Source organism: Delphinus delphis, chromosome 20 (genome assembly GCF_949987515.2).
Source record: "Delphinus delphis chromosome 20, mDelDel1.2, whole genome shotgun sequence".
NCBI classification, from domain to species: Eukaryota; Metazoa; Chordata; class Mammalia; order Artiodactyla; family Delphinidae; genus Delphinus; species Delphinus delphis.
This window is the reverse complement of record NC_082702.1, coordinates 14,031,707-14,057,159: the sequence shown is the minus strand read 5'-3', so window position 1 is coordinate 14,057,159 and position 25,453 is coordinate 14,031,707. Positions and strand designations below refer to the sequence as shown.

The following is a 25,453-nucleotide window of genomic DNA, read 5'->3' as shown; positions in this document are numbered from 1 at the left end:
GAAGGAAAAATTGAAAGTGTAACCCAGACATCCGTGTGCCCTCTCCCAAACTAACCATTTGCTGAGTGCCTGGCCCCGTGAACAGGACTGATACGGCTTCCCCATCTGTAAATTAGGATAATGAGAGTATTGACCTCATAGAGCTATTGTAAGGGGTCCGTGAGACAATGCTGTAAGACACCTGTAGGTGTTCCATAAACGTGATGAGCTATTAGTCTGACTTCATGGCATTCCCCATCTACTGGGGGGAGATAGATATCAAATAATCACTCAAATAACCACGTAATTTAACTGGTAATTAAACTCTAAAAGAAAAGCCCAGAATGCCTTTGAAAGAGAGTAACAGGGCTGGAGGTGGGGTCTTATTCAAGGCTGGAGTGGGGTTGGGAGTGTCTGAGAAGAAGTGACCTGTAAGCCTCGACTTGAAGGATAAGTGGGAACTTGCCCAGGGGCAGGCTGGAGGCTGGTGTTTGGGGGCAGGAAGAAGAGCCTGTACAAAGGCCCTGAGATGTGCTGGAGGAACAGAGGCTGGTGTGGCCTGAGCAGAGGGATGGGGGGACAGGTTAGCAGCCTGGGTCATACTGGGCCTGGCGAGCCATCCATAATGATTTGGACCTCTTCCCGTGGCCCCGAGACCCATGATGCTGGTTTGGTTTGCTTTAGCTTTTTAGCTCCTGTGTGCACTTTCAAGGCCTGGTGTCCTGACTCCCTCCTCCCCCAGAACACTTTGTACCAACTGCTGCAAGCCAGGGTCAGGGTCAGAGACTGCAGCCCTCCCCTGTCACCTTGAAGTGCTGTGCTGCCTTCTGGCCCTCAGTCTGCAGTCTGCATAAGGAGAAGGTGCCCTGGTTCCAGACTCATCAGTCCTTAGGAAAGAAGCAGCTTGCTGATCCATCCCGGCCACTGGGAGGCCCGCAAAACAGGTCACTGCAGCATCGCCTCTTCCTCAGAAAGGCTCGGGGCCTCGCTGATTCATGATCCCATCCTCTCAGAGAAGGGACCCCAGCCTGCCCCCCTCAAAGATGGCCTTGTTTCCTCCTGGGCCTGGAGCTGCCAATAGCTCCACCCCCACCCATTTCCCTATTTCTTTTGTAAGATGCCAACCAATATGCTTCTGTCAGTTCCCTCTTGTGGGCCAGGCCCTGGAGAGAGGTAGGACAGAGTAGAGAGGAGAGTTTCCAGATTACCTTTGTCTCCTCAGCTCTGCACAGGAAATGGCTGTTTTGTGGGCCAAGAGTTTGGGGAGGCCCTGTGCCCCAGCCCCTCAGCAAGGGCTCAGATGAGTCCTCCAGCCTGGGAATGGTGTCAGATTCCCAGGGTATATGGAGAGGCCCAGGTACCCTGAGCAGTTCCTCTGATCCTGTCCTGGCATCTCCTCTGCTGGAGTGGCCTCTGCCAGTTGCTGGGTAAGTGGAGGGCCTTGCTGTCCCTTCTTCTGTCGTGTCCATGGCCGCCCATTCCCAGAGCTCCCAGAGCGGGGCTCTGACCCTTGCGGGGCGGGGGTGGGCGGTCTTCCTTCTGAGCACTTGGGTGCATCCTGTCTCGAGAAACCCACAAAACTTTTAAGTGTGGCTTCTCAGCAATGCGGTAGTTCAGAGGCTCTTATAGAGACTTTTGAACTGATGGAGTCCACATCCAGACCCGAGTGGCTGGCCCGGTGGCACTCAGGATCTTGTTCAGTCCTCCCAACAACCCTAGGAGGTAGGTATTCATAGGAACCAGATGAGGAAACCAGGGCACAGATAGGTCAGGTCACTTGCCCAAGCCCCACAGCTGGGAAGTGGTGGAGTCAGGATTTGAACCCAGGCTGTGTGGCTTCATAATCACTGTGCTGTGCCGCCTTCCTGCCCACTCTCCTTATCATATCACTGTTTATTTTCTTCTTAGCACTTACTCAGTTTGTTGACTTGTGTTCTGCCTATCTACACCACTTAGGATGTAAGCTCCTATTTGATAATGTGAATTATGTGTCTTGTTTGGTGGTGTAAACTCAACATCTAGTACCTGGCACGCAGGAGCTGCTCAATAATATCTGTCGAATGAATGATCCAGAGTTGCCAGTGACAAGGATGTGGAGGAACTGGGTCTCTCATACTTTGCTGGTGGGAATGTCAAGTGGTACAGCCGCTCTGGAAAACAGATTGGCACTTTCTTAAAAACTAAGTGTGCAACTGTCATATGACCCGGCCATTGCACTCTTTTTTTTTTTTTTTTTAATTCATTTATTTTTGGCTGCGTTGGGTCTTCGTTGCTACACGCGGCTTTTCTCTAGTTGAGGTGAGAGGGGGCTACTCTTCGTTGTGGTGCGTGGGCTTCTCATTGCGGTGGCTTCTCTTGTTGCGGAGAACGGGCTTCAGTAGTTGTGGCACGTGGGCTCAGTAGTTGCGGCTTGCCGGCTCTAGAGCGCAGGCTCAGTAGTTGTGGTGCACAGGCTTAGTTGCTCTGAAGCATGTGGGATCTCCCCAGACCAGGGCTCGAACCCGTGTCCCCTGCATTGACAGGCGGACTCTAAACCACTGCACCAACCAGGGAAGCCCCTATACAACATTTTTAAATGGCCAGATCATACAAATGGAGAACATATTGGTGGTTGTCAGGGGTTAGGGATAGGGGGTTATGAAGGAGTGAGTGTGATTATAAAAGGTAACATGAGGGATCTATCTTTGTGATAATGAAACTGCTCATATCTTGGTTGTGATAGTGGATACATAGACATACACAGGTGATGAAGTGGCATAGAACAGAAGACACACACACAAATGAATACAGGAAATCTGAATACAGTCTGTAGATTGTTTCAGTGTCCATTTCCTGGTTATGATATTGTACTTCATTTTTGCAGAAAGTTACCATTGGCCAAACTGGGTAAAGTGTATATAGTATCTCTCTGTATCATATCTTACAAGTGTACGTGAGTTTACAATTACCTCAGTAAAAATGGATATTAAAAAAAGTTTCCAGTGAGATGGGAAGAGAGAGAAAGGGGGATCTGGATCTGTCTGCAGAGGTGAGGGAGATGGGCAGGGCAGGGCAGAGCATAGGGCCTGTAGGCCAAGGGAGGGGTTGAGGGTTTACCCTGAGGTCAGCCCCCGGAAGGGTTTCAGGCAGGAGAGGGACCTGGTCAGATCTGCATTTTTAAGTGATAACTGTGGCTGCCACACTGAGAGATTGGGGTCAGGGAAACTGGAGGACAGAGCCTACAGCAAGTGGGCCTGAATGCAGATGAAAGCGAACTGGCGAGAGAGCCTTGTAGGTCTTCAACAGACCAGTCTGTGAAGAAGAGGGTCAGGGATGACTCCTGGAACAAGGCGCTCAGTTAATGTGTGTGGTTGGCAGCCTCTACATCTTGTTTGGGGTGTGAGTTACACAGGTGTAGACATGTGTCAGAATTCATCAAACAGGTACATGTTACTGTACGTAATTATACTTTATTAGATAGATACCATGAGATCATAATGATAATAAAATAGCTCACATTTCTTAAAGCTATTTACTCTGTGCCAGGCTCCATGCTAAGCACTTTGCACGTGTTAGTTCATTTTATCCGTACAACAGTTCTGTGAGATGGGTACTTCTGTTCTTATTTTATTTTATTTTTTATATTTTTATTAAAATTTTTTTTTCTTTTTGGCCGCACTGCACGGCATGCAGAACTTCCCCAACCAGGGATCGAACTTGTGCCCCCTGCAGTAGAAGTGCAGAGTCTTAACCACTGGACCACCAGGGAAGTCCCTGTTCTTGATTTATAGATGAGGCAGCTCAAATGAAATCACTTGTCAAGGGTCACAATGGCAGAGAGGCCATTGGCACCAGGGCAGGCCAGCTCCAGAGGGCAGGTCTCCTTGACTCCCCTTTCATCTCATTTGGGGCTTTCCCTTGATTCCGATGCGGTAGTGAGGCACCGCAGCTGGTGGGGTCTCCTCGCTGAAGTCCTCAGGCCGTGTGCCATGTCAGAGAGTCCAGCTGTGCTCAGATATCAGGGTACCTACATCCAGACGTCCAGCCTTTGATTCAGGAACAGAGTCGCTGCAGGAGAGCCAGGCTGGGCTTCTTGTCCTGTCTCTCATCCTCAGCTCCAGCCAGCTGGGGATTAACCCCCTGCCGTTTTCAGGAGAAATAGAACATAGGAAACTGGCTGCAACTGGGTTCTTGTGAAGAATGAAGGAAACGAAGTAACCCACTGCTGAAGGTTTCCGGACCCCTTGTGTGCCAGGGACAGTGCCACTGCCTGTTTCTGTGGCATCGCATGTGTGGTGCTGACCCAACAGGCAGGGGACATGCACCTGGAGACTTGTAAATGTTCTCTGTACTCTGGGATTCAGCATCCCTTCCCGTTGGTGTCTCAGATGCCCTATTTCCCTCTTGCAGGGATTTTCCTCGTTTAACAGTCGAAAAATGGCTGCCAGTTTGTGGTTCTCGGTTAGGATGCGTTTAGTTGCAAGTAACAAAAACACTGACATCACCTGGCCAACGGTAAAGACATTTAATATGTCTTGGGAGTCTAGAAGTGAGTGGGCGGCAGGCGAGGTAGGGTCAGCAGCTCAAATGTCTGCCATCAAGGTTCTCAGTGTTAGCTTCATCCTAGAGCTTTCTCTCTCTCTTGCTCTCGCTCTCTCTCTCTCTCTCTCTCTCTCTCTCTCTCTCTCTCGCTCTCTCGCTCTCTCTCTCTCTCTATATATATATGTGTGCCTCTTGGCCCCAAGATGGCTGCCAGTGACAGGGCCACCTGCTTTCTTGTCCACAGACATCAGGAGAGAGAGAGAGAAAAAAAAGAGCCCAGTCCCTCATGGGTTATAAATACTTCCCTTTAGTCTAGGATTGGTCCAGCTGAGGTCATGTGTTCTCCTTACCAGGCCAGTCAACTCCGCAGAGGAATGCCATGTCCTGATTGCCTTTGACCAGTTGGGGTCCATCTTCCAGGGGAAGAGGGGAGTGGGTATTGAGTAGACAACCAGATGCCTGCCACAGCTGAGAAAGGCCTCCAGACTCGGTCCCTGACCGAGGCAAAGTTAACAAATTGTGTCAGGCCCAACAGACCATGGCATTTGAGAGCAAAGATTTTCTTTTGAAGAAGTGTAGTGATTTGTGTCCAGTTTCCGCCTTCTGCCTCTTCTTCCGCCCTCACGTAACCCCAGAAATTGGAGGGCAAGTCAAGTCCTGCTCCCACAGACTACTTGTCTGTTGGTGGAAACGATGTGTGTGTTGCCTCCCGTGTCACTGGGTAAACTTTTGTTGTTATTTTTTCCTTCTTCATCCTCTAGCCCTCCTTCCATCCCCTCCCCCACTCTGGGGTGATTGTGTGTCTGTAGCTAGGTACATATCCTTGCAAAATATATATTGAGGTTTGAGGAAAGCATCTGCTTCCAGAAATGGTTTTGGGCTCCATATCTAATTCTTTCTTTTTCTTCCGGTTTTCACCAAATGCCGTGTTTTTGAGATCTCGTTGCTCTGTGGGCTCCAGTGCTTTACGTCTGCCTGCTGAACAGTCATATGTGACGTGCATCCACCACCCTCACATTTCTAGTCCCCTGGTGTTCAAGTCACCCCCAGCTCCACACCACCACGGCCAGTACTTCAGTGAGCACCCACATACCTGTGTCCTTCTGAACCCCTGGGGTTTATGTCCAGGGGTCCCATTGTGGCTGGAGACAGGCATTCTCTCTTCCCCCAGGGATAGCCAGGGTTGCTCTCCGTGCTGCTGCTCTGGCCCACGCTCTCCCCGGCGGGCAGGAGGGTCCAGCCTTCCCATTGGCTCCTCACCACTTGCTGTCATCATCCTGCTTCCTAATCTGCGTCACCCCAATAAAGTGGGGTCTCGGGTTTTAATGCTCTGATTACTAGTCTGGCTGAATGCATCTTCGTGCCTCTTCCTGCACCTCTTACCCTGAGTCAGCCTTCCCCTTCTGTGAGTGGCCCCTTCAGAGCTGAGGCGAGGCAGGAGGGCATGGTCATGAGGGGCAAATTCTGGAGCCAGATGGCCTAGGTTCGAATCCTGACCCTGCCATTTAACCCAGCGAGTGAATTAACCTCTCTGAGCCTCAGAATTTCCTTAAATAGAAAACAGGAATGGTAATAGGATCTATATCCTAAAATATTTTGAGGACTTAACAAGATAATATATATAAAGCACTTAGGACAGGGACTTCCCTGGTGGCGCAGTGGTTAAGAATCCGCCTGCCAGTGCAGGGGACACGGGTTCGATCCCTGGTCCAGGAAGATCCCACATGCCGCCGAGCAACTAAGCCCACGTGCCGCAACTACTGAGCCCACCTGCCACAACTCCTGAAGCCCGCGCGCCTAGAGGCCATGCTCTGCAACAAGAGAAGCCACTGCAGTGAGAAGCCTGCGCAACGCAACGAAGAATCGTCCCCGCTCGCCGCAACTAGAGAAAGCCCACGTGTAGCAACGGAGACCCAATGCAGCCAAAAAGTTTTTAAAAAGCACTTAGGACAGTATCTAGCATACATATGATATGAAAATATCAGCAATTATTATTATCACTATCATCATCACTATTGGGTGTTTAAACGTTTCTAGGGAATTCTCTGGCAGCGCAGTGGTTAGGACGCGGGCTTTCACTGCCATGGATCCAGGTTCTATCCCTAGTCAGGGAGCTAAGATCCCACAAGCTGCACGGTGCGGCCAAAAAAAAAAAAAAAGGTTTCTAACGATTCAAATATTTTATCCTCTCTTCTTCTCATTCACATCAGAATGTCTACCTGTGCAGGCACTTCTGGCTTCTCTGTGGTGCCTCCTTAGGAACCATGAGAGACAGTGAAGCTTGTAAAAGACAAATCAGGCCTAGATATACTCCTTCCTCCCACATTTGAGTTGGGTGGTATATGTTCATTTCCATGTAACTGGTTTTTAATTATTAAAACTATGATATATCTTAAGAAATTATAAAGCATTATAAAAGCCTATGAAGGAAAAATCCGAAGTCTCACTCCTCCTTTCCCTGTACCCCACCCCCAGTCTCACTTTCTGGAGGTAAAACAACCATGGTAAAGGGTTTGCTGTGTCAGCCATGTTGTTAAGGGTATGGGCTCTGGAGCCCTGCTGGCCTGGGCTCAAATCCTGGTTCCAGCACCGACTGGCTGTGTGACCTAGTTATATTAGTTTGCTATTGCTGCCATAACAAAAAAAACACAGACTGGGTGGTTTAAACAACAGTTTTTTTTTTCCAGTTCTGGAGGCTAGAAGTCCAGGATCGAGGTGCCAGCAGAGTTGGTTTCCTCCAAGGCCTCTCTCCTCGGCTTGCTGGTAGCCGCCCTGTTGCTGTCTCTCCACATGGCCGTGTCTCTGTGTGTGTAATTACCTCTTTGGCTTTATGTCCAAATACAGTCACATTCTGAGGTACTGGGGCTTAGGACTTCAACATGTATCTTTGACAATTCTGTGCCTCAATTTCCTTATCTGTAAAATGGAGACAGTAGTTGGATCTACCTTATAGGGTTTTCTGAACATGATATGTAACATACATACATACACACACACACACACACACACACACACACACACACACCACACACACACATATATATAAAGTGCTGGCACATGGTAAATGCTAGATTCATATTTGCAGATATTATTATTATTACTATTTATCAGACTTTTTCCTCCAGAGGTCACATACTTTTATATATATGTATGTATGTATGTATATATGTATGTGTGTATATATGTGATAATACTGTTTCTCCACGGCTTGGTTTGTCCCTTATCAATGTCTCTTGGGCTTTTTACCCTATCAGCATGTTAGATGTGCCCTCATTCTTTTTAATGGCTTCCTGGGGTTGTATTATATGGATTTATCAAAATGCATTTAATCAGTTCTTTAGTGAGGGGCTTTCAGGTTGCCTTCATTTTGTTCTGTCTCAAGCAGCGGGGGGGACTTGTCCAGGCAGCTTTGGGTTCTTGGGCCAGCATTTCTCTTGGTTTTGGAATCACTGGATCCACAGACGTGCATGGTTTTAATCTAATTGACAAATTACCTTCAAAAAAGGTTCTGCCAGTTTGTACCTCCAACAACAGAATAGGGACCGGTTTTCCCTTACGTGTTGGGTTGTTTTTTTTTTTTTAATAACTTTATTTTATTTATTTTTGGCTGCGTTGGGTCTTCGTTGCTGTGCGCGGGTTTTCTCTAGTTGCAGCGAGTGGGGGCTACTCTTCATTGCGGTGGGCGGGCTTCTCATTGCAGTGTCTTCTCTTGTTGCGGAGCACGGGCTCTAGGTGCACGGGCTTCAGTAGTTGTGGCATACGAGCTCAGTAGTTGTGGCTCACGGGCTCTAGAGCACAGGCTCAGTAGTTGTGGCGCATGGGCTTAGTTGCTCCCCGGCATGTGGGATCTTCCCGGGCCAGGGCTCGAACCTGTGTCCCCTGCATTGGCAGGTGGATTCTTAACCACTACACCACCAGGTGTAGTGTTGGTTTTGATTAATGGAAAATTTCAAACATATACAGCGGTAGTAAGAAGAGTGTACAAGAGCCTGTCTCCAAATCCCACAGTTTTCCTCACACAATCAATCTCGCTTCATCCATCCCCCTGTCTCTGGATTATTTTGAAGCAAATCTCAAACATTGTATCATTTCATTTGGGGCATTTTAAACTCCACACCCTGAACGCGCCTGTACGTTATGGAAGAGAGGCGTTTCCATAAGATAATCCTTGCTTTGCGTGGTGCTTTTCACTTTCCAAGTGTATCGTCTCCTTTCATTATCAGGTGCTCCTAAAATGTAGTCAAGGCAGGTGTATCTGTCAGGAAAACAAAATCCACTCTAGGTGTTTCAGGCAGAGGGAATTCAACATAGAGAATTTGGTTAAATTAGTGATGGAGGAGCAGAGAAGCCGAACAGGGGCAGAGGGGCAAGCAACCAGAGCTGGAGGGATGCAAGAGGGAGGGGTTATTACCAGCTCCCAGGGCTTTGAGGGGAGTGGGGAGGCACGTCCTACCCGAGATGCTGTCCAAGGTGGAGGGACAAGAGGGAGAACCATCCTGGCTTCTCGCCTCCTCCACCATCCAGGTTTCTGCCATTGACGCCCATTGGTGGAACCTAGCCAGAATTCTGGGAAATGTAGTTCCCTGTGATCCGGAGCAGGTCAGGCAATGGGTCAATCAGGGAAGTTTATCCCATTTTATTCATTTATTTATTTATTGACCGCGCCGTGTGGCATGCGGGATCTTAGTTTCCCGACCAGGGATCGAACCTGAGTCCCCTGGAGTGGTAGTGTGGAGTCTTAGCCACTGGACGACCAGGGAAGTCCCTGACCCCATTTTATAGACGAGAAAGCCAGAGGTCTAAATGACCTGGTCAGGGGCACGTCGCTTAGGGATAAGCACCATCTCAGACACTGTGGTCCCTTGGTTGCCAGGGAAGGCTGCGGCAGCTCTGTGGTCACTGCTGCCTGGGACAGGCCTCCCTTGGGAGGCTCCAGGCTGTTTGCCCATGGTTACGCGTTCTTCCTTTGCTGGAGGAATCCTCTCCAAGCTTCCCAATCCCGCGCTCAGAGCAGACACTTGCTTTTGTTCCGGGTCAGAGGATCGTGTGCCCTGACATAAGGAAGGCCCTCCTGAGGACACTCTGTGCCCGCAAGCAGAGCGGCTCCTCTTGATGGGAGAGTTATGGATGGTGTGGTGTTCTCGGGGAGCCCCTGCGTGAGGTGCCTGTGTCCTGGGCCAGGAGAGAGGCCAGAGGAGTGTCACACCACTGAGCAGCGCCAGCGGACATTTAGCGGGCAGCTGCACACCCAGCTGGGCGCTGGGCTTGTGGGAGGGGCAGGGTGTGCTGTGCGCCCTCCTGGAGCTGATGGTTCCCTGGAGGTGGGGAGCCTTGGGGGGGAGGGGTCGTGCCAGATCTGCAGACAAGGAAGTTAAACAGCACCGTGAGGGTTACATACAAGTGTAGAAGGTCAGTCACACAAGAGAGCCCCCACTCAGAAATGATGAGGATCGCCAACCTCCACCGGGCCCTTCTTAGAAAGCGGGCCTGGTTTCAAGTACGTGACACTTCACATGGATTAACTTATTTAATTCGCATGATAATCCTATGAAGGAGGTATTACTAGTAGCCCCGTCTCAGGAGAAAGGCAGAGGATTAAGTAACTTGCCCAAGGTCACACATCTAGGAAGGGGTGTACCAGGAGTCCATATACCAGTAGTGGTAATAGCAGCTAACACTTCTTGGTGGTGACCTGTGCCAGGCACTGCCCTCAGAGCTTTATATATTAACTTGCTTAATCTTCACGTCAACCCCGTGAGAGAAGTACTTTTGTTATTTCCATTTTACAGATGAGATAACTGAGGCACAAAGAGGTTAAGTGACTTGCCCAAGGTCACATGGCAGAGCTGGGATTCAAACCCAGGCAGCCTGAGTTCACAATCCATGCTCTTAACTGCCACACTGCACTAAGTCAAAAATAAGAATTAACGTTTGCTTGTAGGAAGCTTTATACTGTACTTTTTCAGATTTTATCTCATTAGAGCAGAGACAGATCATGGTAGCCGTTCGCCAGGCAAGGAAACTGAGAGGATAAAAGAGGCTGATAGAAGCTACCATGCAGCCCTGGCGTCACACCAGGTCCTGCGCTAAGTGCTCCACACGTATGGATACTGATGCTTCCTCCGGAAGGCTCACAGATGAGGAAACTAAAGCTCAGAGAGATGAAGTGCCCTGTTTGGAGCTGGAGGGTAGTGTAGTTGGCAATCAGACCGTAGCGCCTGTGCTCCCAACACAGTATACGCTCTCCAGAGACATCATTCAGGATCATTCACCACATGTTGCCTGTGTGCCCGCTGTGCCAGGCACTGTGCTGGTGCTGCGACACAACAGTGCACACCACTGGCACTGATCCCAGCCCTCAAGGAGCTCCCGTTCGAGTAATCAGATACAAGCAAGGCTGCTGTTCACCAGCCGCCACCTGTTCTGATTGCCTGTTGCCTGTGCCATATGGGGTTCTAAATAGTTTATATCTCAACCTGGTATATAAGTAACACAGACTCAACTCACAGTGGCTTATTCAGCTAGAAAGTCCAGAGAAAAGGCAGTTCTGGGATTGGTTCCACAGCTGCACATTGTCAAGGCCCCAAGTGCGTGCTTCTGAAATCAGCTTGACCTTTCCTCATGGTTGCAAGGTGGTGGCTGGGGCTCCAGGTAACACAGCCATGAGGCAGAAAGCAGGAAGCCAGCTAGGACCATGGTACTGCTCTTTTATGAGGAAGGATTCGTACCTTCTAGCAGACTTCTCAGCTGGAAAAGTGAGTGTCTGGTTTTCAGCCTCAATACTGGCAGGTTAGCAAAGAAGAAGGGGGTTGGAATGCGGGGAGACCGGTTGAGAGTGTTTGTTCTGGCTTAGGGGGAAAATAGTGAGCTTTGCCTTCCACTCAAGCCTGGCCCCGGGTGGCTCTCTTCATGCCGTGGACATTTGTACATTTATTCATACAACGAGGGAAGAGAGCCTAGAGGTTAAGAGCGTAGACTCTGGAGTCAGTCTTCAGGATTTGAACTCAGCTTTGCCATTAACCGACAGTGTGACCTTGGGCAAGTTACCTCACTCTATGCCTCAATTTCCTCATGTGTAAAGTAGGGTTGATAACAGTACCTCTCTCAAAGGATTGTTGCGCCGGGACTTCCCTGGTGGTCCAGTGGGTAAGACTCTGTGCTCCCAATGCAGGGGGCCCAGCTTCAATCCGTGGTCGGGGAGCTAGATCCCGCATGCATACCGCAACTAAGAGTCCGCATGCCACAACTAAGACCTGGCGCAGCCAAAATGAATTAAATAAATAAATAATTTTAAAAAAAGGAATTGTTGTGCTGATCAAATGAGCTAATACACATAAAGTGCTTCGAACAATGCCGGGCACATAATAGGCCCCATATAAACATTAGGCAGCGTGATTATCCATTCTCCTGTTCATTAGATGGACTTGAGCATGTCCTCAAGGTGCCAGCACTCCTGGGAGAGTCGATACAGACCCCAAGACCACAGGAGCCGCTCTTGTGGGGGGGCTGATGCACGTACATACAGCACCCAACAGGCATGCCAGGCAGTCGGCCTTTCCAGACACCACATCAGGCAGCGGATGGGCCAGGCGGGGCCCCAGTAACTTTCCTGAGGGGCAGTGCCAGATGGGCTGGGGAAATCAGAGAAGGCCTCACCCAGGAGGCGGCTTGGGAACTGGCCTAAGGAAGAGGAAGGATTGGTGTACACAGCAGTTACTGCAAGCAGAACACAAGGTCAAGGCCAAGGCCAAGGCTGGGAGGTGAGGAGGCTGCTCCCGTTACAGAGCAGCTGGGAATTCGTGGGGAATGCTGTGGGTATTTGGCCTGTGAGTTATAGCTAGTTTGTGTAGAGAAATCATTTTTGTGTCCAAGTTTTAAAAAAGAATCCTCTAGAGATGATGAACCCTTTTGGTCACGAGGAGAGGTCTTTGGAAGAGGAGATCCACGTTATACCCCTGTGTTGGTAATAATGGAACCAGTTATTGGGCACTAACTGGACACCCTGCCCTGTGCTTTCCGTTCATCCCTCATTGAACCCTCACAGCCTCCTGTGAAGCCAGTGGTGGCGTTCCCATTTTCCAGAAGAGTCAGTCCATCTTGCCATGCATTCGGTCATTGCTCTTTTGGGGGGGGGGGGTTTGAGCACCCGCCACCAGCCCAGCGCTGTTCTAGGTGGCAGAGAGCAAGCGGAGCGAAGGGAGCGCATGCTTCCAGTGAGGGGGAGATGGGCAAACAAACTACTAAATGGAGAAGTGAATTGAAGCCAAGTTTTCTCCAAAGCTAGTATTCTTCAGTAGGATTCAAGGAGCTACTATGAAGTGGTTAGGAATACAGGCTCACATTCCAACCTCATCTCTTCCGGGCTCTATGTGACCTTGGGCTAGTGACACTCCCTCGCTCCCTCGCAGAGCTTCTATTTCCTTATCTGTAAAATGAGGATCTGGGTAGGACCTCTATCAGTCAAGATTGTACTCTGCTACAAGTAACAGAAAGCCAGGGAGCAGCGACATAAATAAGGCAACTAGTCATGAGAAGGAAAGGGAGTGTGGGTGGACCAGGGCAGAGCCACTGGCTGGGAGAATGGGCTCCGTCTGAATCCTTGTGCTGCCGTCCTCAATTCAGCCTCACAATTACAAGATGGCTGCCACACCTCCAGATATGGTATCCACGTTCCAGGAAGGAGAATGATGCAAAGGTTGTGCTGCTTTTTATTGGAAAGCAGTAGCTTTACCAGAAGGCCCCTTCGCCCATCCCCAGCAGACTTCGGCTCAACCTCTTGTTGGCCAGAATGGGACCCATATTTAGCCATAGCTGCAAGGGAACCTGCAAAAGCAAGCTTTTTGGATGGGCATCCTGCTGCTCCAAACAAATTCAGACTTCTCTCAAGGAAGAAGAGGAGAGTGGGTTTGGATTTGACAACCAGCAGTGATGTCCATGCAGCCATGAGCGTGAAGCATTCAGTGTCGTGCTTAACACGGGAGCAGGCCGGGGTAGAGGGTCACAGTATTCTCACACTGAAGGCTTGAGTTCTTGCTCTTGTTATCAAGAAGCACAACCACTTTGTGCCCAGTTTCCTCATCTGCCCCCTGGGAGTGATTCTCCTTGCCTTAGGGTCCGCTGAGCAGCACACTTGTGGAAGCCTGGCTGGGAAGGATTTTGAAATACATCCCACCTAGTAAGAGGGCGGGGACTGGCTTTTGTTTGGAAAACTGTCAGATTTCTTAAAGCTGAGTCCAGCCCTACCAGGTGACTGTCAGCCCAAACACATTGCCCTGTAATGGCTCATTTGTTCATCTGTGTTCCCCTCTGGTCTGAGCAGTGTAGGTGTGAGAGCAGGAGGGGTGACCTGCATCTCTCTGACCTGTACCCACCTGGTACTCCGTTTAGGACTGAATGCCCTGGAGCTCCTCTTCATGTGAGGAAGCAACCAAATCGTCTCCAGTCTACCTGCTTCTTTATGTCAGCACCACCCCTGTTCTGGGCCAGGCCACTCCTGCGCTTCCCAGGGACGGCTACCCCAGCTCCCAGTGGGACTACACTGTGCTGCTCATCGGGTTAATCAGCTACGCGGCAGGCAGATCGGGTCACTGCCTCCTAAACCTGCAATGGAGGGCAACTCCCGACTCCTAAATACTCCAGGGTCTTTGCACTTGCTGTTCATCTGTACCCCTCACCTGCTACCACCCCTTTCCCTGCTCAACTTCGAATCCTTCAGGACTTAAACACCACTGCTTCTGAGAAGCCTTCCTTGACCAACCACACCCTGTTCCTGTCCTCTGTCAGTTTATCCCTTCTTTGCATTGTTTATGCTGACATGCGTATTTGGTAAGGGCACTTAATTTATATGCGTCTCCCCCTCCAGCCATAGGGCAGAGAGGGGCTACCTCATTCGCTGCTTTATTACATAGTCAGATTTCAGGAAACATTCATCTAATGAATGGAAATCAATTAAATGAATGAAAACTTACTGCTTTTTCCCCTTGATTTTGAAAACATGTTCATTAAAGGCAATTTGGGAAAATATAGGAAGGTATAAAGAACACGTTTTCAAAAATCACTGGCAGTCCCAGCACCAAAACGTAACCCCAGTGAACATTTCAGAGGTTTTTTTCCAATCTTTTTTCTGTGACTGCATCCTTAATGTCATAAGGATGTGCGGTAATTTATTTAACCATTCTGTTGTTGGACGTTGAAGTTGGACCTTTTTTTTCCCCCCCTTTATAACCAATGCCATGAATTTCTTTGGGATCAATTTCCAGAAGCAGCACTGCTGGTTCAGAGGGTACGAACATTTTTAAAAGCTGTTGCCAGATTGCCTCTAAAAGGTTTCCACCAACTGTGACCATTTAAAAAAAAAAAAAAAGTTTGTTGTCCTGGAAGTGAGTTGCTGATTTCCTAGTGTCCTGGCTTCCTTTGAGCTCACAGAGAGCCCCCGCCCTAGTCTCCTAAGGGCCCGGTGCCCCCTTCCAGCCTGTCTTCCTCTGCATTGGCCTTGGTCTGAGTACCCATCCTGCGTGCAGTCCTGGGGCAGGATGTTTGATCACAGTGTTGTTCAAACAGAGCTGCAGGCCCTCCCCAACTGTCAGCCAGTCCATGGGCCCGAGAGGAGGCTGGGTACCCAGTCTAGGGTCAGGAGCCCTTCTAGTGCTCAGTGGTATCACTGCAGGGGCAGGGCTGGCATGCATGCTCCTTACGGCAGCCTGGCCCCATAGCCTTATGCCCTGGAAGCCCTCCTGTATTTCTCAGGTGGGCGCCAGTCCCTCCCACTCTGTCCCCTGCTGTCACTTGGTGAGTTGTCCAGAAACTGCTGCTATGAGATAACCCTGCCCTCCCTGCCTGCCCCCTGCCCCCACCTCGGGGCTAGGAGGAAGTACACGTTCCCCCAGCCTGCCCAGGTTGTTTGTGTACATACAGGCGATGTGGCCCTGCAGGTTCTGGGAAGTGGAAACCTTTTATAGCAGAGAAAGTGAGCCAGGAGAGTGAGAGTGACTGGGATGGCTGTGTGTGTGTGTGTGTGTGTGTGTGTCTGTTTGTATGCACTGCACACAAAGGCATGAAACTGATTCTCAGGTCTTCAAAGTGGGTCTGCAAAGATCAAACAACTGAGACTTTTAAATTGTTTACCTGTTTTTAAAAATTACATATATAATACAAGAGTACGATCTCATTTTAAAAACCAATTCATACAATGCAAAAGACGTTTAAAAACTTTGTTGCTGGGAAATGTAACACATGCACAGGGAAGTACATCAGATGTAAATATACAGTTTAGCAAATAATTACAAGGCAAGCATTCCTGTAACCCCCAGATCAAGAAGAGAATCTTGCCGGAACCCGCAGAAGCCACTCCCTCCCCCAGAAGCCACTACTCTCAGGACTTCCGTTCGCCATTTCTTGCTTTCGAAGTTGGGTCACCTGTGTGAACAACCCTGCGTAACATGGTTCCATTTTGCCTGTTTTTGAACTTTATAGAAGTGGAATCATAACCCATATTACGTTCCGCGTCTGGCTTTTTTTTTTGCTCAGGATCATGTCTGGGAGCTGCCTCCTGGTTTTGATATCAGTGCATTTCTGGTATTAAAGCTCGTTTTCATTGATGTACAGACAAGCCTTACGAACTCTCATGTTTGTGCATTTTGTTTGATGAGTATTAGAAAAAAATAATGACTCCAACACTGATATTATTAAGGCTTTAATAAACGAGTTGGTTGAAAGGACCGTCTTAAGTAAATAATAGTACAGGTGGTCTGTTAAGTAAATAATAGTACAGGTGGTCTGCGATTGTGTCAGTGGAGGTATGTGACTTCGGGAAGTTTGGGAGCTTCAGGGTCTAGGACAGGATGATCACATGTACACACACGCCACTCCCCTCCCTGGGGTCACTGCTTACAGCTGGAGCTCAGCCTTTCAGATTTTAGCTCTGTGTTGACCTAGGTGGCTATATAGATATAAAATAGGTAGCTGGGGTTTTTTTTTTAATACTAATTTTTTTTTTTTTTTGGTAAGAGGGTGTGCCATTCTTCTAAATTACTTCTTGGGATTTCTGAGTTTGTTCTCTGATTAAAGCAGCCAGTTTCCTTATAAGATTGTATACTTCAGGAGGGGGGTGAGACTGGATATATATACATACATATGGTCTTGGCCTGCAGATGTTGGGAACTTGGAATCTGGAAGGGAGTTAACAGAGGGACCAGGCAGAGGCTGCCGGCCTGGAGCACATGACCAGTGGCGAGTTAACATGGGATTGTGACTCGGGCCTGAGATGTGCACGGCTGTGGTGTGGCCATCTGTGCGTGCACATGTGTGAGAGAGACACACAGAGGAACAAGGGCAGGGACATGGAGAGACGGGGACAGGGACACAGAGAGGTAGAGCAGAGACACAGAAGCATGGGACCAGTTGGCTGGCTGACTTGCTGGGTGGCTGGCTGGTTAGTCGGCTATCTGGCTTGGTGGCTGACTGGGTGTCTGGTTGGTTTTGGTTTTGAGGTGTTTTTTTTTTTATGGACTCAGGAAATCCAGGACTCCCTGGACTGTGGAGGGCTTCCCCTGATCTCGGCGCTGCTGTGAACCTAGGGATAGAGAGATTAACAGTGGCTGCAGGCATTTGGGTGTCTGATCGCCCCTCCCGCCATGGAGGTACTTTGAGTGCAGCTGCTTTGTCTTCATTATTACTGTGTTCTGTTTTGTTTTGTTCTGTTTTTTTCTTTAATCCTGGATGAGGATGTACGAGTGCTTATTATGTGCCATTACTGTGGGGAGTGGGGCCTTATGGGAACATCTTGGGCTCCTCCAGCAGTCCAGTGAGGTGGCACTGTTATCCTCTCTGGTCTGCGTTGGGGCCGGGATTTAATCCCAGGAGATCTGACTCCAGAGCAGAAGCCTAACTTCTGCCATAAAATTACCCAGGGACAGAGGGCAGGCACTTATCAAAGACCCACCATGTTCACGGCTCTATCCCTGCTTTTTAGAGATGACAGTAGTTACGATGGCCTTAGAGTCACCCACCTGGGTTCGAGCCCCACCTCTGCCTTTTCCCTCACTGGGTGATCTCAAACAGGTAACTTGCCGCTCTGAGCCTCAGTGTTCCTTTCTGCAGTGTGGGGCAGAATGGTAGAGCCTTCCCCCTGGGAGGCCGCATGGGTTGAGTTAGGGCCAGGTGTGAGGCCAGTGCTTCTTAGCGGGGCTGCCGTTGTTAAGTGTAGCTGAGAGAACTGGACCATGGGAGCAGGCCTCCAGCCTGGGCTCCTGGCTCCGTAAGTGCCAGATTTTGCTCTCACTTTTGACAACTTGGACTCCTGTCCATGAGTGGTCTCAGGACAGACTCTGGAGTGAGTCAGAGTTCAGAGTTCTGAGACCCAGGTTCAGACCCCTGCTCCTCCGACCTTGGGCAAGTAATGTCCCCTCTCAGAACCTTGCTTTCCCCATTCTGAAATGGAGGTGATGAGAACACTGCCTCCACTGGTCACTAGGAAACTTGAATTCAGTGTTTTGTGGCACGTACTCTGCAGGGGGGCCTGGCACTCTGGATGGGGGAGGGGGGCAGTTAGGATGGTTACTGTTGGCAGCTGGGTGCCACCCAGGCTAACAAGGCCCAGCTATGTGTGTCCCCCTCACGCCCCTCCCCTCCCACCACGGGGAGCCTTCCTGGCCGTGGTGTCCCTGGTGGGCTCCACTGCTCCCCGCCCCTCACCCCAGAGTCGTCCTCAGGTGAGGACAGGCAGAGCCCGAGACACCTCCGGCCTGGCCCCCCAAGAGCAGGATGGAAAGAACAGGGCTTTAACAGATGTTCTTTGCCAAGGATTCCCTGGCTCTGTTTAATCAAGATTGTCAAATATTGATTTAATCTCTAGACCCAACAGATGTGATCTTAGCAGGTTTCAGTGGCAATTAGCTGGGATTAGTTAGCAAGTCAGGCACCAAGCTGACAAGACAACCATCTTCTAAAGGAAGTTTGGCCTGGCCACAGGAGTGAGCCCTGCGGGGGAACGTACTGAATATTTAACCACCAGTCCGACCTGGGCAGCAGCAGCCACGAGAGCAGCCTCAGAAGTGGGGTCCTGGAAGCCTCTGTGGGCCCAGCGTTGCCCCACACAGTGATAGCGGGAACACTCGGGGTTTCGAGGCAGCAGCCGTAGACCAAAAAGCTTCAATATCAAAATAAACGGCACGGCCATACCAGTGCGTGTGGCTTGACATTGGGCCTGGCTAGAGCCAGGAGATCCCTCGAGGGATGTCCAGCTCCCTGGAGCAGGGGTTGTGCCCCTGATTAAGTCTTCCCAGAAGGGGCTCCCCTGACCACAGAGGCCCGTAGCCCAGCTCTGTCACTGTATCCCCACTCCACGAGCATGCTGCAGCTCCTGGGTGGGCCTGGTGCATGTGCCTGTACTTCAGGAAGCATCCTTTTTTTTTTTTGCGGTTCGCGGGCCTCTCACTGCCGTGGTCTCTCCCGTCGCGGAGCAGAGGCTCCGGACGCGCAGGCTCAGCAGCCATGGCTCACGGCCCCAGCCGCTCCGCGGCACGTGGGATCTTCCCGGACCGGGGCACGAACCCGTGTCCCCTGCATCGGCAGGCGGACTCCCAACCACTGCGCCACCAGGGAAGCCCAGAAGTAACCACTTTTAATGGTTTGGTGGATGTCTTCCTAGACCCTTTCTTGTACATTTTATAGAATTTACGTATATACACACTCACACTAACAAAATCTGTCCCCCTCTTATTTAAACCAAATGGGGTCATGCTACACAAACTATTCCACAACTTGCTGCTTTTCCTTCCCAAGTGGCAGCATAGAGTAAAAGAGTATAAGGTAGGAAGCTGGATAGCCTTGGTTCAAATCCCAGTGCTGCTGGATCCTAGCTGAGTGACCTTGGGCAAGTTACTCAGCCTCTCTGGACTGAGTTGCATTGGCTTTAAATGAGCATGGTCCCTCAGGCTTGTCATGAAGATTAAATGGGTGAATGTGTGTAAGCATTTCACCTGGTGCACAGTAAGCACTCAGTAAGTATGAGCCATGCTCATTCCCTTCAGGCCGTGTGGACAGTCCGCATGCACGACACCACATGGTGCTACCTCACTGTTTGTCACAGCTGCGGCACCTTCCCTGGAATAGAGGCACCCAGTTCACTTAACCCATCCTCTGCTCGTGGGCATTGGGGCTGTTCCCAGCGCTTCCATATTACAGCAGTGCGGCAGTGTGAGCACCCCTGCGGTTGAACCACCTTGAGTCTGTCTTTCAAGGTGCGAGAAAGACTGGGGTGAATATCCGAGGAAGAGATTCCTAGAAGGGGAATTGCTGGATACAAATAAAAACAATATGCACACCTACATTTTCAATGCATAATTCCAGTTCATTCTTCTATTTCCCCAAGGGGAAAAAACCGATACCGATTTAACTCTGACTTGTGTGGGACCCTCACCTGTTTTGAGCGTAATAGCTGTACATGGCTGCCCTTGCCCCTGTGGGGACTGCCCTTGACTCCTAGGTAGGAATGTGGAGCCCTCCTGGATGCCTGGGAAAGTTTAAATTAGAAACACCCATCCGCTGGGCTCTGACATTAAATATGAAAGTGCAGGTTCTCACAGCGTGATACCGTGATATAATGAGAAAAATATTTTGGTCTTCATTCAGGTTCCTGGCACAAGAGCTTCTAAAACCCTTGGAATTTCCTGAGAGATATGGGTGATACCGTCTTTTGTTATTCAAAATAAGCTCCTTTGAACCGTACCTGAGTTTATGCTAAAGAGGTGACTCTTGGTGGAACCCTGAATATCTTCAGGATGGGGCTGGTTGCCAGAGGAACCAACCACGTGATGAGAGGCTTGGGACTTTCAGCCCCACCCTCCTGACCTCTGGCAAGGGAGAGGGGCTGCAGATTAAATCACCAATAGCCAGTGATTTCATCCATCAGGCCTTCATAACAGAACCTCCATGAAGCCCTAAACAACACGGTTCAGAGAGCTTCTAGGTTGGTGAACGCATGCACATGCTGGGAGGGCGGCACACCCCAAACTCCACAGGAACAGAAGCTTCTGCACTCAGGACCCTTCTAGACCTCATCCTGTGTATCTCTTCATCTGACTGTTCATCTGTATCCTTTATAATAAACCAGGAGTAGTAAGTAGTGTTTCCTGAGTTATGTGAGCTGTTATAGCTAATTATTGAACTTGAGGAGGGGGTCGTGGGAACCTCTGATTTGTAGCCAACTCAGACAGAAGAGTGGGTAACCTAGGGACCCACTGCTTGCAGTTGGGGTCTGAAGTGGGGACGGTCTTATGGGACTGAGCCCTTTACCTATGGGGTTTGTGCTCACGCTGGGTAGTTAGTGTCAGGATTGAGTTAAATTTTGGGACACCCAGCCCTACGAGAATTGCTTGGTATGGAAAACCCACACATCGGATGTCAGAGTTGTTGAGCATACGAAACATCACAGTAGTATATGGCCATGGTCAAGGCCCTGCTCATTGTTCTTTGGGCTGATGGAGCAGTCTCTGCCATGATACTTTCTAATGAGATTTCTGAGATTTCCATCCACCTTGTTTCCTGGGGGAGCTCTAAAGTGGTCCTGGGTATGCTCAGGTTTCCAATAAAGTGGGGAAAGATATAGCGGGGAGGAAACAGATTCTTAATCTGAAATCTGCTGAGGTGTTGCTGACATTCCAGAGCTTTGTCCTTATGAATTGATTTCAAAGATACTTGCGTCATTCATGTATTCACACAACACACCCATTGCACCTGCTGTATCTTTTATTTAGAGCATAGATGTGGGAGCCAGACTGTCGAGGTTTGAATCCCAGCTGTGTGACTTGGCCATGTTACCCTTGCCTCATCTGTAACACGGGCATGCTAGGGTCCCTACTTAATAGGGTTATCATGACACACAAGTTAATACACCCCACGAGGGTAGCCCCGTACCTGGCCCATCAGGAGAACTCATTAGTATTGGCCTTATTGTTATAAGCATCACCACCATATCATTCCTCCCCTCTACCTGACCCATGTGGCGAGAACAAACATTAGACCTCAGTCCACGACAAACTTGGAGCTGTTCAAGGTCTAAGGAGAGCAAAAGATACTCAGAGGCTTAAAAATCCTGTGGGCTAACTCTTGTAGTCCAGAGCCCTGGGAGCTCAGGGAGGGGAGGACAAAGGTGATTCTGCCTGGGGTGTGGAGGGGCTGGCGGGAGGCGTGCTGGCCAGCAGCACCGGGGACAAGGGGCGTGGACAAGGCTCCCTGGAGCGGCAGTCCCCCGAAGTACCTCCTGCAGTGGTCACAGTGCCCTTCAGACCAGTAATTGTCACCAAAGGTGACCCTCTCAGCAGCATCCAGTCTGTGAACCACCTGGTCCTCCCCAGACCACACCCCCCCTCCAGGGCCTCTCGCACACCTGCCCTCCTGCCCCTCTGCCTGGGCCCGCTGTGGCCAGTGTGCTCACTCCCTCTGACATTTGCGGCCTCTCGAGGCTTGGTGTCAGACGCTCCTCTCTTTGCTCTGTCCATTTCTTCCTCTCTCCTCAGCCCTGGCTGCATGTTGGAATCAGCTGCAGAGCTTTTAAAAGACACTCAGGGGCTTCCCTGGTGGCGCAGTGGTTGAGAGTCCGCCTGCCGATGCAGGGGACATGGGTTCGTGCCCCGGTCCGGGAAGATCCCACATGCCGCGGAGCAGCTGGGCCCGTGAGCCATGGCCGCTGAGCCTGCGCTCCGCAACAGGAAAAAAAAAAAAAAAAAAAAAGACACTCAGGCCTGGGCCCCACCCCAAACCAGCTGATCCAGACTCTCTAGGGGTGGGGTGTGAACACCTGTATTTTTATTAAGCTCCCCGGTGCCTCCAATGGACAGCTGGGGGAGAGAACCACCGTCTCAGACAACCCAAGAGAGCCTTGTATATGGGCCGCTCCCAGCTTTCCTGCCCCAGCACGTCAGCCTCGCTCATCAGCACACCTGGGGCACGGCAGGCGCCCTCTCTTGATGCAGACCCCAGGTCAGAGGGCACCCCCTCTCTGAGCCTTCAGGGTGGGACCTCCTCCCAACCTGTCACAGCATTACATTTTATTCCTTTATGTGGCTGACTACCCTTTGAAGTTCCCTTGTTTTCTGTCTTTGTTTACTTATTTCTCTGGCTTCCTTCTACTGGAAGTAAGTTCTTAAGGGGTGGGGAGCGTGGTCTGCCCTGCTCAGGGCTATATCTTCAGCTCCTATAACAGCACATAGTAGATGCTTTAAGAAATTTATTGAATAAATTAATGGATTTTAAGTGCTTAGTGTTTGTGGAATAAGTGAGTTATATATGCCTAGTAAATGGTGAATAAGTGAATAAGTTTTCAGTGCTTTTTTTGACTGAATGAATTTTTTGGACTGAATGATTTGTAAGAACGTGATAGATGTGGGAATTCCCTGGCGGTCCAGCGGTTAGGGCTCCGCGCTTTCACTGCCAAGGGCCCAGGTTTCATCCCTGGTCGGGCAACTAAGATCCCACAAGCCCAGCAGTGCGGCCAAAAAAAAAGAATGTGGTAGGTGTTTGTTATATGAGTGAGTGAATGAATGAATGAGTTTTAAGGACTAACTAGTTCTTTTTTTTTTTTTAATTTATTATTTTTGGCTGCGTTGGGTCTTTGTTGCTGCCCGCAGGCTTTCTCTAGTTGTGGCGAGTGGGGGCTACTCTTCGTTGCGGTGCGCGGGCTTCTCACTGCAGTGGCTTCTCTTGTTGCAGAGCACGGGCTCTAGGCGCACAGGCTTCCATAGTTATGGCGTGCAGGCTTCAGTAGCTGTGGCTCGCGGGCTCTAGAGCGCAGGCTTACTAGTTGTAGCGCACTGGCTTAGTTGCTCCGCGGCATGTGGGATCTTCCCGGACCAGGTCTCGGACCCATGTCCCCTGCATTGGCAGGCAGATTCTTAACCACTGCACCACCAGGGAAGCCCAAGGACTAACTAGTTCTTACTGGACAAATGAATGACTTGTATGTGCCCCGAAACTGCTGAATCGCCACTGTGTCCCTGGAGGAGTCATTGTTCTCCGTGAGCCTCTGAGAGTAGCCCTCAGACTTGGTGCCACAACGCTGAGCTATCCAGAGCTCACGGGTCCCACTGAGCCCCCATCACAATGACTGGGTCGTGTTTCCATAAAGGAGAAACATCTGGAGTAGACCAGGGCAGCACTGGACACAGAGGCTGTATAGGATGGAGGCCCTGGATGCCTACTTAGCAACCCTCTCATCTAAGGCCCGTGAAGGGGCAGCACACATACACACACACACACAGACACTGTCTCTCCCCCCAACACATTACTTTCAGCTTCTTCCCAGGGGCAGACACACTTGGGCACCAAGCAAGCCCTACCTACCCTCAGGTCACGGACCCCAACTGAGACGGTGCTTCCTGGTCCAGAATGAAGTCATTCATCCACTCATTTATTTAGCAGATATTTATTAATGGCCTACTGTGCGTCAGGCTTGTGCCACAGGTGCAGGCAGTGACTCACATTCAGTGCCTCACAAACTTCACATATGGGAAACAATTAATTACGTGGTAAATTACTTACATATATGTATATATTTTTAATATTTATTCATTTTTGTCTGCATTGGGTCTTAGTTGGGGCATGCAAGGTCTTCCTTGTGGCATGCGGGCTCTTCATTGTGGCGCGTGGGCTTCTGTCTAGTTGTGGCAGGCGGGCTCCAGAGTGTGTGGGCTCTGTGGTTGCGGCACGCGGGCTCTTTAGTTGAGGCACGTGGGCTCAGTAGTTGCGGCGCGTGGGCTTAGTTGCCCCGCAGCATGTGGGATTTTAGTTCCCCAGCCAGGGATCGAACCCAGGGATCAAACCCATGTCCCCTGCATTGGAAGGCGGATTCTTAACCCTGGACCACCAGGGAGGTCTCTACTTACATATATTGTTGCAGGTACCACCAAAGGGAAATGCAGAGAGCTCAGGTTGGGGATTGAACTGGTTGGTGAGAAACGAAGCTTAGGTGGAGAAAGTGTCATTTGTCCTGAGTCTTGAGAAAGAATTACCTAGGTAAAGGAAGGCGAGCAGGAATGGCATGTACAAAGGTCCTGAGACAGCAGGGAAGATGGGTGTGAGGGGAACTGAAAGAGGGACATTGTGGCCTGGGCTCCAAGAGCAAGGGGAAGAGGAAAGGGAGCCTGGAGGACTGAGAGGAAGATTTTGAATTTTTTTGTGTGGAAAAGGGCCCTTAGGAGCACAGGAACAGAAGCAGAGACACCAGTGAGGCTGTGGTGTAGTGAACCGGTGAAAGTCACAGCAGCTCAGACCAGAGGGCTGGTGGGAGAGAAAGATGGATTCGGATATGCTGTGGGGAGAGTCAACAGGACGTGGGGTGGTGAATTGGACGTGTGGAGTGAGGGAGAGGAAGTGTGAAGGATGACATTGACGTTTCCAGTTTGAGCCCTTGGGTGGAAGTAAGTGCCTTTTGCTGAGATGCAGAGGAAGCAGATGGCCAGTTGCATTCCTGTTCTGACAGATATTCTGGTGTACCACCCTGCTGACATCTCTTGTCTTGATTTGGCCAATAAAATGTAGTTTGCAGAAGTGACACGTGTCATTCCTGAGCAGGAACTTTAAGGGCCATTGCATGGTTCAACCATGTCTTTTCCCTCTGAGATTGGCAGGGTCTCAGGTGAAGGGCTACTCCCTCAACTGGGAACAAAGCTGACATGAGCGGGGCCCTTGGCCAACCCATGATGGACATGCAGTATGAACAAGAAACAAACCCTTGCTGTGTAAGCCTCTGAGCACTTGGGGTCCTTTGTTAGTGTAATGTAGCTCAGCCCGTCCTGACTGTCCTGAGAAGGGGCAAGTTTTGTGGTTGGGAGAGGTCAAGAGTCAGGCTGGGAATGTTCAGTTTGCAGTGCATATGAGATACAGACATGGTGGTGTCAAGTAAGCAGGTAAGTACCTGAGTTTGGAACTCAGAAGAGCAGTTGTATCTGGAGATCAT

At 50.1% G+C, this 25,453-nt stretch overlaps 1 protein-coding gene and 1 non-coding gene across 2 annotated transcripts in view; one reads left to right on the top strand and one right to left on the bottom strand.

The window, feature by feature from the left end:
• Positions 1 to 25,453, top strand: part of SIPA1L3 (signal induced proliferation associated 1 like 3) — a 236,744-nt gene that overhangs the window by 107,851 nt on the left and 103,440 nt on the right. The gene's annotated exons all lie outside the window — the stretch shown is intronic.
• Positions 3,655 to 3,727, bottom strand: TRNAR-UCU (transfer RNA arginine (anticodon UCU)). The gene has a single exon. It is a non-coding gene; the product is annotated as a tRNA-Arg (tRNA).